General features: G+C 38.4%; 1 pseudogene; it reads right to left on the bottom strand.

Annotated features, from left to right (window-relative positions):
- Nucleotides 1-3,643: 3,643 nt before the first annotated feature.
- LOC107636131 (protein POLLEN DEFECTIVE IN GUIDANCE 1-like) lies at nt 3,644-14,072 on the bottom strand (annotated as a pseudogene).
- Between the last annotated feature and the right edge of the window lie 704 nt (nt 14,073-14,776).

Here is a 14,776-nt window from a genome sequence, read left to right as displayed (position 1 = left end):
GATTTCTTGATGGATTTTCTTATCTCTTTTTTTGGTATTCCTCGTACTCAATTTTTGTTTTATTAAGTTTCTGTGACTTAGGTTATTTTTACGATGCATTTCCTTTCTTCTCGGTTTTTCCGACTTGCAGGTCGATAAATTTCCAAGTTTATCAGGATATACTTTTATAACCTCTTTACACCGACTTGTACCTCGTCGTTTTATCCTGACGACCTTCTAGGTCGGTTCATGGGATTTTCACGTTTTGTCGAGCTTAAGTCGGCGCGTTTCGTAGAAAGAATAGTAACGTAAAAGGAATTTATAAAGAGATACGAAGAGAAAAGATCTTTATTTATTCATAAAGGTACTTTTTACTATTAAGGGTTTTGACAATTTGTTGCCCCTTAGTCCCCACTTTGATGCCTCATCAAAAACTCCCTTCAGGAAAACCCTTTCTTTGGGAAAAAACTATGAAGTTGGGAAAAGAGTACATCAGAGAATGGAGTTCGCTTTTAACTATAGTACATTTTCATATTACAAGCATGCCACGACCTAGGTAGCTCGGTGCCGTTTAAGTCGGTCACCTTATAGTAGCCTTTTCCTAAGACTTCACTAATTTTGTGTGGTCCTTTCCAATTGGCAGCAAGCTTTCCATCCCCAGTTTTGTTGACTCCAATGTCGTTTTTAATCAAAACCAAGTCGTCCGGGGTGAAACTTTTTCGAATGACTTTTTTGTTGTATCTATTTGTCATCCTTTGTTTCAGTGTTGCTTCTCTTATTTGGGCCTGTTCTCGGACTTCAGGGAGTAGTTCAAGTTCTTCTTTGTGCCCCTGTATGTTTCCAACCTCGTCGTAGACACTCACCCTTGGACTTTGCTCGTTGATTTCAACTGATATCATGGCTTCTATGCCATAAGCAAGTCGGAAGGGTGTTTCCCCTGTGGCAGACTGAGGTGTAGTCCGATAAGCCTATAGTACTTGAGGAAGCTCTTCAGTCCAAGCTCCCTTTGTATCTTGCAACCTTTTCTTCAACCCTGCCAGTATAACTTTGTTGGCTGCCTCGGCTTGTCCATTCGCTTGTGGATGTTCTACCGAGGTGAACTGATGCTTGATCTTCATGCTGGCTACCAGGTTTTTAAAGGTAGAATCGGTGAACTGAGTACCACTATCAGTGGTGATGGAGTGAGGCACTCCATACCTTGTGATAATGTTCTTGCAGAGAAATTTCTAACTTTTCTGGGCGTTGATGGTGGCCAATGGTTCTGCTTCGATCCACTTTGTGAAGTAGTCTACTCCCACTATTAAGTATTTTACTTGTCCAGGTACTTGGGGAAAGGGTCCCAATAGGTCCAATCCCCATTTAGCAAAAGGCCATGGAGAAGTTATACTTATGAGCTCCTCGGGGGGAGCGACATGGAAGTTTGCATGCATTTGGCATGGTTGACGCTTCTTTACGAACTCGGTGGCATCTTTCTGCAAAGTCAGCCAGTAGAACCCGGCTCGGATGACATTCCTAGCAAAGGACCTCGCTCCGAGATGGTTTTCGCAGATACCATTGTGGACCTCTTCTAAGACTTCTGTCGTCCTTGAGGTCGGGACGCACTTTAGTAAGGGTGTTGATATCCCCCTTTTATAGAGAATATTTTTCACCAAAGTGTAGTTTTGTGCTTTCCTCCGGATTTTCTTGGCTTCTTTTTCCTCTTTGGGTAGGATGTCGAATTTTAGGTATTCGATTAAAGGGTTCATCCATCCGAGGTCTAATCCGGAGACTTCAAGAACGTCTTGCTTGGCCTCTGTTTTTGCCACAGAGGGTTCTTAGAGAGTTTCTTGGATCAGGCTTCTATTATTCTCCCCTGGTTTGGTACTTGCTAGCTTGGAGAGGGCGTCTGCTCTGCTGTTGAGATTCCGAGTTATGTGCTTGACCTTGGTTTCTGCAAAGCGCCTAAGATACTCCAAGGTTTTGTCTAAGTACCTTTTCATATTGGGGTCTTTGGCCTGATACTCTCCATTTATTTGGGAGGTCACCACCTGAGAGTCGCTGAATATCACTACTTTTGTTGCACCGACTTCCTCTGCCAGCTTTAATCCTGCAGTCAAGGCTTCATATTCTGCTTGATTGTTAGAAGCTGGGAATTCGTATTTGAGGGAGACTTTTATTTGCGTTCCCTTTTGATTGACTAGTATTATGCCTGCACTGCTTCTTATTTTGTTTGAGGATCCATCTACATATAGCTCCCATGTAGTGGATTCTTCCTCTTGGTCTCCTGCATATTCTGCTACGAAGTCGGTGAGGCATTGAAATTTTATTGCCGTCCCAGTTTCGTACTGTAGGTCAAACTCGGATAGCTCTATTGCCCATTGAACCATTCTACCCGCAATATCCATCTTCTGGAGGATTTGCTTCATGGGCTGGTTTGTTCGAACTCTTATTGTGTGAGCTTGAAAATAAGGCCGTAACCTTCGAGAGGCTACTATTAAGACATACGCAAACTTCTTGAGTTTTTGATACCTTAATTTAGGGTCTTGTAGAACTTTGCTGGTGAAGTATACAGGATGCTGCCCGACCTCGTCTTCCTGTATTAGAGCGGATGCTACAACTTTGTTTGCTACGGACAAATACAGGACGAGTTCTTCCCTGACTTTAGTTCGGGTCAGAATGGGAGGTTGGCTTAAAAACCTTTTGAACTCCTGGAATGCTTCTTCGCACTCAGGAGTCCATTTGAACTGGCATCATTTTCTTAGTAGAGAGAAGAGTGGCAGGGATCTTAATGCTGATCCCGCCAAGAACCTAGAGAGGGCGGCAGGTCGGCCGTTCAGCTGCTGGACCTCTTTTAAGCAAGTCAGGCTTTTCATTTCTAGGACTGTTTTACACTTGTCGGGATTAGCTTCAATTTCTCTTTGTGTAAGCATGAATCCTAGAAATTTTCCAGCCTCTACTGCGAAGGTGTACTTTGCAGGATTCAACCTCATCCCATACAACCTTATGGTGTTGAAGATTTGCGAGAGGTCTGTCAAGAGGTCGGTCTCATCCTTGGTTTTTACTAGCATGTCGTCCACGTAGACTTCCATTAAATTCCCAAGGTGAGAAGCAAACACCTTATTCATCAGCCTTTGATATGTGGCTCCAGCATTTTTTAAACCAAAAGGTATGACCACGTAGCAATAGTTTGCTCTAGGCGTGATGAAGGATGTTTTTTCTTGATCCGACTTGTACATCGGGATTTAGTTATATGCCGAGTATGCATCCATTAACGACAAGTATTGATACCTCGAGCTAGAATCTACTAAGGTATCAATATTTAGAAGTGGATATGGGTCTTTGGGACACGCCTTGTTTAGGTCAGTGTAATCGACGCACATCCTCCACTTGCCGTTTTGCTTTTTGACCAGCACCACATTTGCCAGCCATGCCGGATACTTAACCTCTTTAATGAAGCCGGCTTCTAGGAGGGCTTGCACTTGTTCTTCCACCACTTGAGCCCGCTCAGGTCCGAGCTTCCGCCTTCTTTGTTGAACAGGTCGCAATCCGGGATAAACTGATAGTTTGTGCGACATGAGTTCGGGATCTATCCCTGGCATGTCGTAGGCTTTCTAGGCGAAGAGGTCAGAATTTTCTTATAGGAGCTTTATAAGCTTTTTCTTCAAATCTTCTTTTAGGTTGGCTCCTATGATGGTGTTTTTTCCTTCCTCTTCTCCGACCTGTACCTCCTCAGTTTTTCTCTCGGGTTGTGGTCGCAACTCTTCCTTGGCTTTGACCCCTCCGAGCTCATGTGCACCTCCTTGCCCTTACCTCTCAGGTTCAGGCTTTCATTGTAGCATTTCCTCGCCAATTTCTGGTCTCCCCTGATGGTTGCTATTCCCTCTGGTGTTGGAAATTTCATGCAAAGGTGAGGGGTAAACACCACCGCTCCGAGTCGATTTTGAGTGGTTCTGCCGATTAGGGCATTGTAAGCTGAACCCACATCAACGACTATGAAGTCGATGCTCAGAGTCTTGGATTTTGCCCCTTTTCCGAAAGTTGTGTGAAGGGGTATATATCCCAGTGGTTTTATTGGTGTATCCCCTAGGCCATATAGGGTGTCAGGATAGGATCTTAATTCCGTTTCATCTAATCCCAGCTTATCGAATGCTGGCTTGAAAAGGATGTCGGCTGAGCTTCCCTGATCTACCAGGGTTCTATGAAGATGGGCGTTGGCAAGGATCATAGTTATCACAACTGGATCATCATGTGCAGGAATGATCCCTTACCCATCTTCTTTGGTGAAAGAAATAGTTGGGAGGTCGCTCCCGACCTGGTAGACTTCCTTCAAGTGCCTCTTGCGAGATGACTTTGTGAGGCCGCCTCCACCGAAACCCCCCGAGATCATATGTATATGTCTTTCCGGGGTGTGTGGTGGTGGATCTCTTCGGTCCTCGTCATCTCACTTCCTCTTTCCCTGATGGTCCGACCTTTCCATGAGATATCTATCTAGCCGACCTTCTCTGGCCAGCTTTTCTATCACCTTTTTAAGGTCGTAACAATCGTTCGTTGAGTGACCATATATTTTATAGTACTCACAGTAGTCACCACGACTCCCCCCTCTTTTATTTTTGATGGGTCTAGGGGGTGGTAGCCTTTCAGTATGGCAGATTTTCCTGTATACATCGACTAGGGAAACCCTTAGAGGAGTATAAGAGTGATATCTCCCAGGACTTTCGAGGCCAACTTTCTCTTTTTTCTTGGACTCTCTTTCTTTCTCTTTCGATGAGTGAGAGTGCCCAGGTCGCCAACTCGGCTCTCGCATTCTGGCATTTTCCTCCATGTTGATGTACTTCTCAGCTCTCTCTTGTACATCGCTCAGGGAGGTCGGGTGTCTTTTTTATATGGACTGGGAGAAGGGACCTTCTCGAAGTCTATTTACTAGGCCCATAATTACTGCCTCTATGGGTAGGTCTTGAATCTCCAAACACGCTTTATTGAACCTTTCCATGTAGTCCCTTAAGGGTTTTCCGACCTCCTGTTTTACTCCCAAGAGGCTCGGTGTGTGTTTTACTTTGTCCTTCTAGATGGAGAATCGCATCAGAAACTTTCGCGAGAGGTCGTCAAAAGCTAGTGACTGACCTTGGGGGAAGACTGTGGAACCACTTCATCGCTGCTTTTGTCAAGGTGGTTGGGAAAGCTTTGCAGCGAGTAACATCAGAAGCGTCGGCCAGGTACATCCGACTTTTAAAGTTGCTTAAATGATGCTTCGGATCCGTGGTTCCGTCGTAGAGGTCCATATAAGGGCTTTTAAAGTTCCTTGGAACTTTTGCCCTCATTATGTCCTCGCTGAATGGGTCTTCTCCTCCCAAGGGAGAATCTTCTCGGTCGCTACGGGAGCTTCGGCTTTTGAGAGTAGATTCCAGCCTTAAGAGCTTTTCTTCTAGCTCTTTTCGTCGTTCTATCTCGTTCCTCAAGTTTCTCTCTGCCTCTCGCTGCCGTTCTAGTTCTTGTTCCAATTGTTCCAAGTGCCCTTGATGGCCATGGAACAAACCCATGAAATCGGCCGCATGGGATTGTCCTTCTTTTCCTGACTCGCGCCTGTCAGAAGAGTTTGCATTTGGGTCTTTAAACCCAGAAGTACCCTCTCTGTTCTGGTTGGTCACACCTTGGTGGGTGGCCATGTCCGTGTCATTGTTCCCAACGTCCAGATTCTCTTGCTCAGAATCAGACGCTGTGTGGCCATCTTCGGGTGAATTGTCCGCCATTACTGGTTGATCTCTCGGGTCCCCGGCAACGGCGCCAATGTTACGATGGGTAACCGTAGATTAATGGGTTGGACTCGTTGGGTTGGCCCAATCGTCTAACGGAGGAAGCCTTCGAGCAGGTTCGCGCCTAGGAGCCTCCATCCGACTTGTGCGTGAGAAAGAATGGGGGGTGGTACCTGCAAAGACACTCCGATGCCTAAGTCAGCAAGGGTCTAAGCAAGTTTAGAAAATATTGGAACTTCGAGATACCTGAGGGATGTCAGTGTATTTATAGTAGTGAACCAATAACCACCGTTGGAGTAGTTCCACCTTTTAAGGAGGATAACCGTCCCTTTATCTTAAGGAATTTGAGATATAGCTCCTGGAAGTGAGTTGAGAGATTTTAGGGGCAGTTACTTATTTGAATAAGTACTATCTGCCAGCTATAAGTCGATCCCGACTTCTTTAGAGTAAGTCGTCGTTAGAATAGACTTCTTGAAGGAAGGTCAGTGTAGCGTGAGGACCAATCTCTCGGACTGGACCTCTCATTTGGACCTGGACCTTAGTGTTGGGCCAGGGTATGAACACTTATAAATTAAATCCAATCTAATTTAGCACAGTAATCAATTTTCTATCCAATCTTAAGGACATAATAGATATCTACTTAGACAGAATTTATGCACTAGATAGAATTTAACTACCAGGATCTTGATCTATAAAGAAATCTTACACTTTTAAGTTAAACGATTAAATCTTACCTGATCAGCAACATTACATTTACATGTTGTAATGACCATGAGAGCAAAAAAATTTTTATTCTATGATCACTGGTTCTAGTTTGACTCTATTAAGTTGTACCCATTATAGTAATTTACTGTTTTAACTTCCAAAAGATTTATTTTTTTGACAAAATAGCCTTCGAAAGAAACATATGATATTTTGGTTGGCATTTTGTCCTTCCAAAGATATGAATTTGACATAATACACCAATTTCTTTTTGATAAGTGATACATATTGATGCCCTTTTTTGAAATATTTGAAAAATTATTTAAAATATACATAAAAACCACAGAAAAGATTTAATCTCTAGACATTTCAATTATTTTCATTGTATTTGATGTCAGGATTTGGCTGAAATTTGAAATTTTCATTATACACGTATACTATGTTAGGATAGTGTTTATCTTATAAAAGCCTAAATTGTTTATTTCGTCATTAACGGCCTCAACTTATTTTAGAATCAGTTATGCTTGAACTTCTTACCTCATCCAGGGACTGAGAATAAAAGTAGAATGTACCATGCATTCTGATTCAAGAAGAAAACAAACAAAATTGTTGACAATCCTTAATAATGATAAAATATTTCACTTTTTTTTTTCTTTTTTCTTTTTTATGCACATTGTACCAAAAATATATCCAAGTTACACATGGAGGAGGTATGCAATTAATAAGAAAACCCAAGAAATACGCACGTTTATAATCTATACAAATTTTTAACAATTAATATCCACTCCAAATTAAAGCTGGGTTTTAAAATTTCCACTCCCATGTATCATCATTGCATGCATGTTCCCTCCTTTAATTTTATTAGAACTCTACAAAGATTTCAAGAATGCTCAATAATCAAGTTGTTGAAGAAGATGGAGGCCCAGCGGGCTTAAAGGGCTTTTGCTCAGCACAAGAGAGGACATCATGGGGCCCAGCTTCTTCTCGCCCAACACTCATGAGATCAAGATAATAGAGGTAATGAGAAATAACGTTGTTCATGTCATCACCATCAGAACCCTGGCCACAAACTTGGTCACCGTAGAGAACATTGATTGTGGCACAAAATTGAATTATGGAAGGCTATGGTACTTTCAGTGTATTATTACTCATAAAGCCACTCAAATTCTCCACGCTATGAGGGATTTGAAACATATGCAAATTAACTATGCACAGCCAGCTGTTTAATACCTTTTTAATCAGAATAAACAACCAATAATAGTGCATGGATGATATGCACATAAAATCAGATAAAAATACCTGTTTACAGAAGTCTTCAAGGAACTCAGAGTATGTAGTGGGTTTGATGTCATTGAATTTAGCAATGAATGAATGTTTGATGATATCAATGATCATTTCGCATACATAAACCAATAGAACATTCTGCACCATCCAAAATGTGTTAGGAGCAAGTCTCGGTCAAGAAAGAAAACTGATTCCCATATGACGACCTTAATAGATATCATGAGCTAAAATACTTTGAAAGCTTACACTAAGAAAACTCTCAAACCAAGGACCCTCTGCCTCCAGAATATTTTGATAAATGCTGAAATATAGAATCTCTCTATAGAATCTGCTCATCACCACAAGTAAAAGGGAAAAGAGAAGATCAGAAAATAAATATAAAATCTAAAGAGAAAAAATGGTTGTAGTATGAATGTCAAATCCTAGTCAAATATTTTTTTTTGAAACAAAGGAAGCTCAACACAGTAAAGTGGAGCAAAGGACTCTAACAACAAGTGCTACATAGAAATACATAAATCCTGTCAACTACCGAAAGGATCACTATCGGTCCATTTTTTGTAGCTCAGAAACGTCCTCCTTATTACAATCTTAACACCTGCTTCCTTATGATTGAAGATCCTAGCATTACGTTCCACCCAGATATTCCAGATTACTGAGAAAAACCCAATCAGCCACCTTTTCTGCTCTTGTTTTTGCTTATGCCTACCAGTCCAACTCTCAAACAGTTCCCTAATGGTACCAGGAATAGCCCACGCCTCACCAAAACTCCTCAACCAACTGCACCACACCTGCCATGTTAGTTCACATAGAAGGAATAAATGTTTGACCGATTCTATCTCCTTCTTACAAAGAACACAGATATTATCACTGGGCATAATAACGCCTAGCCTACTCAATCTCTCCTTGGTATTCACTCGACCAACAAGCACAAACCATCCAAAAAGCTCAATTCTCGAAGGTACCACTCCTCACCAGACTGAACTTGTAAATCCTAGTCAAATATAAACAGTTAATATTTGAAATATACAATAAGTTTATGTTATTGCCATTCTTGCATAAATTGTTTTGGTACAAATGTGATAAGGGTATTATGGGGAATTTGGAGGTAGTTATTTAGTGAGTGGGAGTTATAGGACTATGGATATAAATAAGGGACTATCACTATTGTAATAGACAAGTGAAGAATAGAATTGAGTGAACCTTGGTTTATTGTGGAGTCTATCTCCTAGGACTGGAAGGATAAGGAAGTTCAGATTCTGACAATCAACACAATACATCATACACCATTTCTAGATTTCTATTGTTAAAATATTGATAGTCCCTTACTTATACTCATATTCCCATAATTCTCACTCACTAACTAATTACCTCCTAATTCCCCATAATACCCTTATCATATTCATATATTTCATTAAAAGATCAAAACCCGTACATAAAATATTTATTAGTGCTTGACCAATGCAACTCAAGTCCTAACAAAATTAGAATTTAAATCAAAGGGATGCACTAATTATGGACTTCAACACCAGAACTAGCTTTCATTTTGCTTAAAAAAGTGAGTTTTATTCATCATATTGTAAAACGGTTTGCATAATTTTCTATTTAGCATAGGAACTAATCATCAATATACCAAATAAGCAGAAATCAAAGGAAAAGAAACTCTAGTAGGCACAATAACTTACCAAAGTAAACCAAACTATGTACATTGTCCCTGCTGTATCGCTTAAACACATTGCTTTTTCTCAGCAAAATTATTCAACACCAGCAAAGCAAACAATGCATTGTTGTAAGCAACTATACAGGTTGATAGAGTGATTGCCTGAGCTAATAAGATAAAAGAATGAACAAGTAAGACTAGTCAAGGAACCAACAACCTCTGGTTCTTACTTTTGCTTACAAAGAATAACATAGTTAACAAAAGATCTGTGATTTTTCCCTTTTTTTTTTTTTTTTGAAGAATCTGAGAAAACAAAAGTAATTCCAAAGAGGAAGGATATTTGAAGCAGCAATAGCTAAAGATTCATCGACAATAAATCTCCATATCCAGAATCTCATACTTTCTGGTGGACAACTTGCAAGTCTTTCAGCTGAATGAAAAAACGTTTGTAGTACATCCCAATAAAACTTTGACATAATTTATCAAAAATCTGCAAGATCAGTCACAAACTTCCAGTATAAATTTCAAAGTGAATCACATTGATTTTCAGCATTTAATCAATCAACATAAAGAAAAAGCAGTAGCAGATTTTATTATAATTCCGGTAGCTTTTGACTGGATGGTTAAATGACCAAAGGCCACCGATCCATGTTATATATAACTATTACTCGTGTATTCCATCATAGAACATACATCCTGCTCTTTTTAGTTACATTTTCAATTTGCATAGCCCAAATTGGACCTAAGCCGAGGCAACATTTTATTTTTCCAAATCCCTTCTTGCAGATTAATTTGGAGCTTCCTGCCAATTGTCACTAATTCAGGTTTGCCACAAACAATGGTGTACGTACTTCTTTGGAAGAGCAGGGATACTGCCACTCAAATTTGTGTTTATGAAAAATAAAAACATGGAGATAGCATAGCATATTGACACTGATTTCTGACTTGAATTAGTTCCCTTCCATTGTCAAGCCAAGATCTTTCTCACATGATCATTCATCTTGATTGAAAATTGACAATATGGATCGACATATGGAGAACTACTTATTCCCTATAACTGAGATTTATGTATTATGAAAATGCTCACCTCTAAAACATTGTAAGACCGCATATAATTTGATTGTTCCTTGACCACGGATCATATGATATATTAAGCTGATATCTGAGGCAGCATGATTTTAAGGATGAATAAAACAAATTCAGTATATAGCATTATAGCTGATCAACACAAAAATTAATGATATAACATACGATCATAGGAGCAGAGAATCAGAAGACCTGTCTGCTGCAGAAGAATGACTCCACAACTCATAATAAGAAAGCAACCAAAAAGTGATAATTCCATAGCAGACAACCTCTTGAAATGCCTGCCACAAGCATGATAAGGTCAAATTATAATACTAAAATTGATGGACTACAACAAGTTTTACAATTGAACACAAGAATTGGGATGAACAAGAGGATACTAATCAAAGTACAAGAACAAGTTGATTTTGTAGTAACAGAGATTGGTCTTATATTCAACTGAAAGAGTCAGCGACTAAAGGTGTGTTTGGCAAACACGTTGGGGAGGAGAGAAGCCCGTTTGAGCTTCTTGAAAGTTTCACTTTGATGTTTGGCAATTTTTATCCTTGTGAACGCAGAATTGATTCTGCCTCTGAACCCACGTTTAGGAGAAGCTCAAATTTGTAGCTTCTGCATTTCACGTTTTACGTTTCACGTTTAGGAGAAGCTAAAATATTTCTTTTTTACCAACCCTACCCTTCATTTTCTTTTATAAGAATGATACTAGTAACTATTATCTTCACAGTCATTCTTTGTAGTTCTTCCTACTTCTTCATAATTTTTTAGTTCCATTTTTTTTTCATCAAAATCGTTCAGATTTATTTCAATCACTGACAAATTGAAATTTTTTTATTTTTATTTGATTTTATTCATATGAATTTTATTTACGTTTTATGGTATTTTTTTTGTTCATATGATATATGTTGTTGGTTTTATGGAATTTTTATTATTTCTTATTTGTATAATTTTTTTCTATTCTTTGATGTACTCTATTTTTGTTTTGTATTAATTTTTTTTATTTTTTATTCTGAATTTGTAAAATTTGTAATTGTAATTATTATATACTATGTTTATTATCAAAATTTTGAATAATATAAATTATGATCCTATAAAAAAAGGACAAAATAAATAAAAAATTAATTATAAGTAACAATAGAGTCATAAATAATAAAAATTTATAGTGTAAAATAATACTAAATTAAAGAGTACTGACGATACTAAAAAAAATTATAGAATATTTTCTTTTTGTGTGACATTATAAAATTTATAGTACTCTCTTTTATATTTTTATTTTTTATTGTATTTATTTTATTTATATGATAAAATTTTTTATATTATTTTGTATAGTATTCTGATTTTGCATGTATATAAAATTGATGTCTATTTTAATAATTTTTCATCTAAAAGTGATTTTGAGTAGTATAATTCAAACAACATTTATTTTACTATAATTAATTTTGATATAAAGATTACCAAACATAAATCACCTTAACCCAAACTAACTTATCATCAAAATCAATTTTACAAAATCAATTTTATGCAAACTCTGGTTTGCAAACTGGAATCCAAACACACACTAATACAGTCTAGATAAAGTTCAAAAATTCAGGACCAATACTATATCCAATGTCTAACTGGATTTGGACCAACTGCTTAATCTAAAATGACACAGTTCACACATTCATTTCGTACTCATCATTCAAAGATCTACAGATATTTATAAGGCATTAGTAAGATTGTAATAGATTGACTCTATCCAAAAAAAGATGATTGCAACAGATGGACACTGCCTAAATCACTAACTCAAATTGAAGAAATAAATGCTGCAGAATTTTGAATTTTCTATAACCTAAAATCTCACATGCATGCCCAACTAACATTTTATTTTGAGGGAAGAAAATTTAGTAAAGGTGATAAACCTTGTCTTTAGAAGCTTCCAAATGGTCATCATGATTCTTGTTGGCATGCTAGTTAATAAATGAAAGAAATGAATCGAAGCAGACAAAGCAGCCAACATCAATAAGCTGCAATTACATTCTGTGTTTGAGTTGCCACAACAGAAAATGCACTAGTAGAATATGCTACTATATGTTAGCAAGGGTAAGGGAAGGTTTAATGTTTTTCATTTTTCCCTGAAACTTCTGAGTTAATTCCAACTATTGTTAAGGTAATATAGGCAGCTAAACCAGGAACATATATCCATAAACGACAACACAAAACTATAGCTAGAGTCATTTCAAATTTCAAATTATCTTCCCACTTTCAATCGAGAAAAGGAAGTGTACCAATTCGCATCCCCATGGCAAGCAAAAGATAGTGTCATAGACTCTGTCTCGTTCTTTTCATTTCCAAGTGTTGTACTCCGTAAAGAATTTCCATTGTGCATTTCTTCCAAGAAGTATGCTAGAGGAGATTTATCCACCAAAAATACATCTGACATAACAAATTAAAAAGTTTAAAAACAAAATATCACCACATGTTATTAATTAAGCCAAAGAGAAGACACACAGTATTCAGCAAAGGCAAGCAAATATTGCTTAACATTAAGAAGTATCACACGGACTGCCAGATTAGTTTCAATACATAAATAACCAGCCAAAGTATAATAATAGAAAAGGCATAAAAATATTATCAATGTCAAAATAATTCACTCTCATACACAGATATCAGTCAACGCTCAAATGGCCTCACTGCATTAGCCATTCCATCGATCAACTATATATACCCTTTGGAATCCAATGCAAAGCTTAGTTGTACCGTTTAGAAAAATCACAAATGAAATTGATTCAGTCATGTAATATTATACATTGGTTTGGATTCAGTTTGAGCTCCACCATAATTGAAACTGCATGAAATTTGTCATCTAGCATTTTCCATTTTTCATCTAGTTAACACCTCATATTATAATCATGCATGCAAAAGTTTTTTAAATACTGTTTCATTGAAAATACAACTTTCATCGTCCTCATTTCCTTCAAATTGAAAATTCAATCCATATCATGAAATATAACAGATGCGACAATGCATGCAGAAGATCAAGCAAGAATCTCACTCACAATTCGGACCTTCTGCCATGACACGCCTCCAATCCAACGATTCCACAGTCTCCAACTTCGCAACACCACCGTTCCGATCATTCTCATTCGTCAGCTTTGGATTCTCAATCGGACTCGCCTTCGCACCACCATCATCCTTCCCTCCGCCGTCAACTGCCACAGCAGCTGAATTCGCCAAATCCTCAGAGCTACCACTGTTCACAGCTCTCTGCCTCAGTTCACCAAAATTAAACTCGGTCGCCGGACCAGTACAAACGCTCGCCGCACTCTCCTCTGAGTCCTCTTCATCCACCGACGTTACGCTACCGGTGGAGTAAAACTTCCGAGCTCCGAGCTCGAATCCGTTGCAAGCGCTTCCATTCTGAAGCAGAAAATGCGGATCGGATGTAAACACGGATCAGCTCCCGTTACAGGAGAAGATTCTAGAAGCTTCTGGTCCTTCTTCTTCTTATTCCTTCTCTGCTTGCGGCTCTTGCGCGTCGTCGTCGTTTGCGTCGGGTCTGATTCTGCTCTGCTGATCGGAACAGCAGCAGCGTCGTCGTCATCACGGTGGCGGAGAACATCGAAAGAGGGTTTTCTGCCAGCGGTTCTTAACGCCATTGAAATCTACGAGAAGACGCTCTGTTTTTCGTTTGTTCACTTGTTTTGCTCCTTTGCTCCTTTGCTCCAAAGCAGAGTCCAACAGGACTCGTTTCATTCGCGCTTTTCCATTCCTCTGCTTTTGTGTGTGTGCGTGTTTTGGCGCTTTCTAATTTGTATATGGAAGTTAAGCTGGTGCTAGACTCGGTTATGAGAAGGAGCGGGGCTTCACATGAATGTGGTGTCAGGCAATAATGGAAATCGGACCGTGCGAGATTCCAATACCTACACGGACGGTCCGAGTACTAGCAACCAAAACGAACGGTTTGTTTTGTAGAGTGTTGGACACGTGTCACGCAGAGACCACTTCTCAAAGGGTACCCTGAATTATTATTATTAGGAAGTGAATTATTAATATTTAAAAAATAAATTTTAAAATGTAAACTGAATTATTATTTTTTTTTATACAACGTTTTTGTTTTTTGAAATTTTTTTAAAATTTTTAGTTATAATTGTTAGGAAATTAAATATTATTGTTGTTGTGAATAATTGAATTTAATAATAGTAAATAAATAATTAATATTACAAATTATAATTTTAGATATTAAAAAAATTTGAGTACTATATCATAAGCTTGAGTACTAATTTTTAGCTATCATACCAAGCATGGAAGAAAGAGAGAAACAAGAAACCAAAAGAAAGAAGTCATTGAAACCAGAAGAAAG

This window comes from Arachis ipaensis, chromosome B4 (assembly GCF_059453495.1).
Source record: "Arachis ipaensis isolate K30076 ecotype BB chromosome B4, ASM5945349v1, whole genome shotgun sequence".
Classification (NCBI taxonomy): Eukaryota; Viridiplantae; Streptophyta; class Magnoliopsida; order Fabales; family Fabaceae; genus Arachis; species Arachis ipaensis.
The sequence above is the reverse complement of the archived record's forward strand: the minus strand, read 5'-3'. Positions and strand labels throughout refer to the sequence as shown.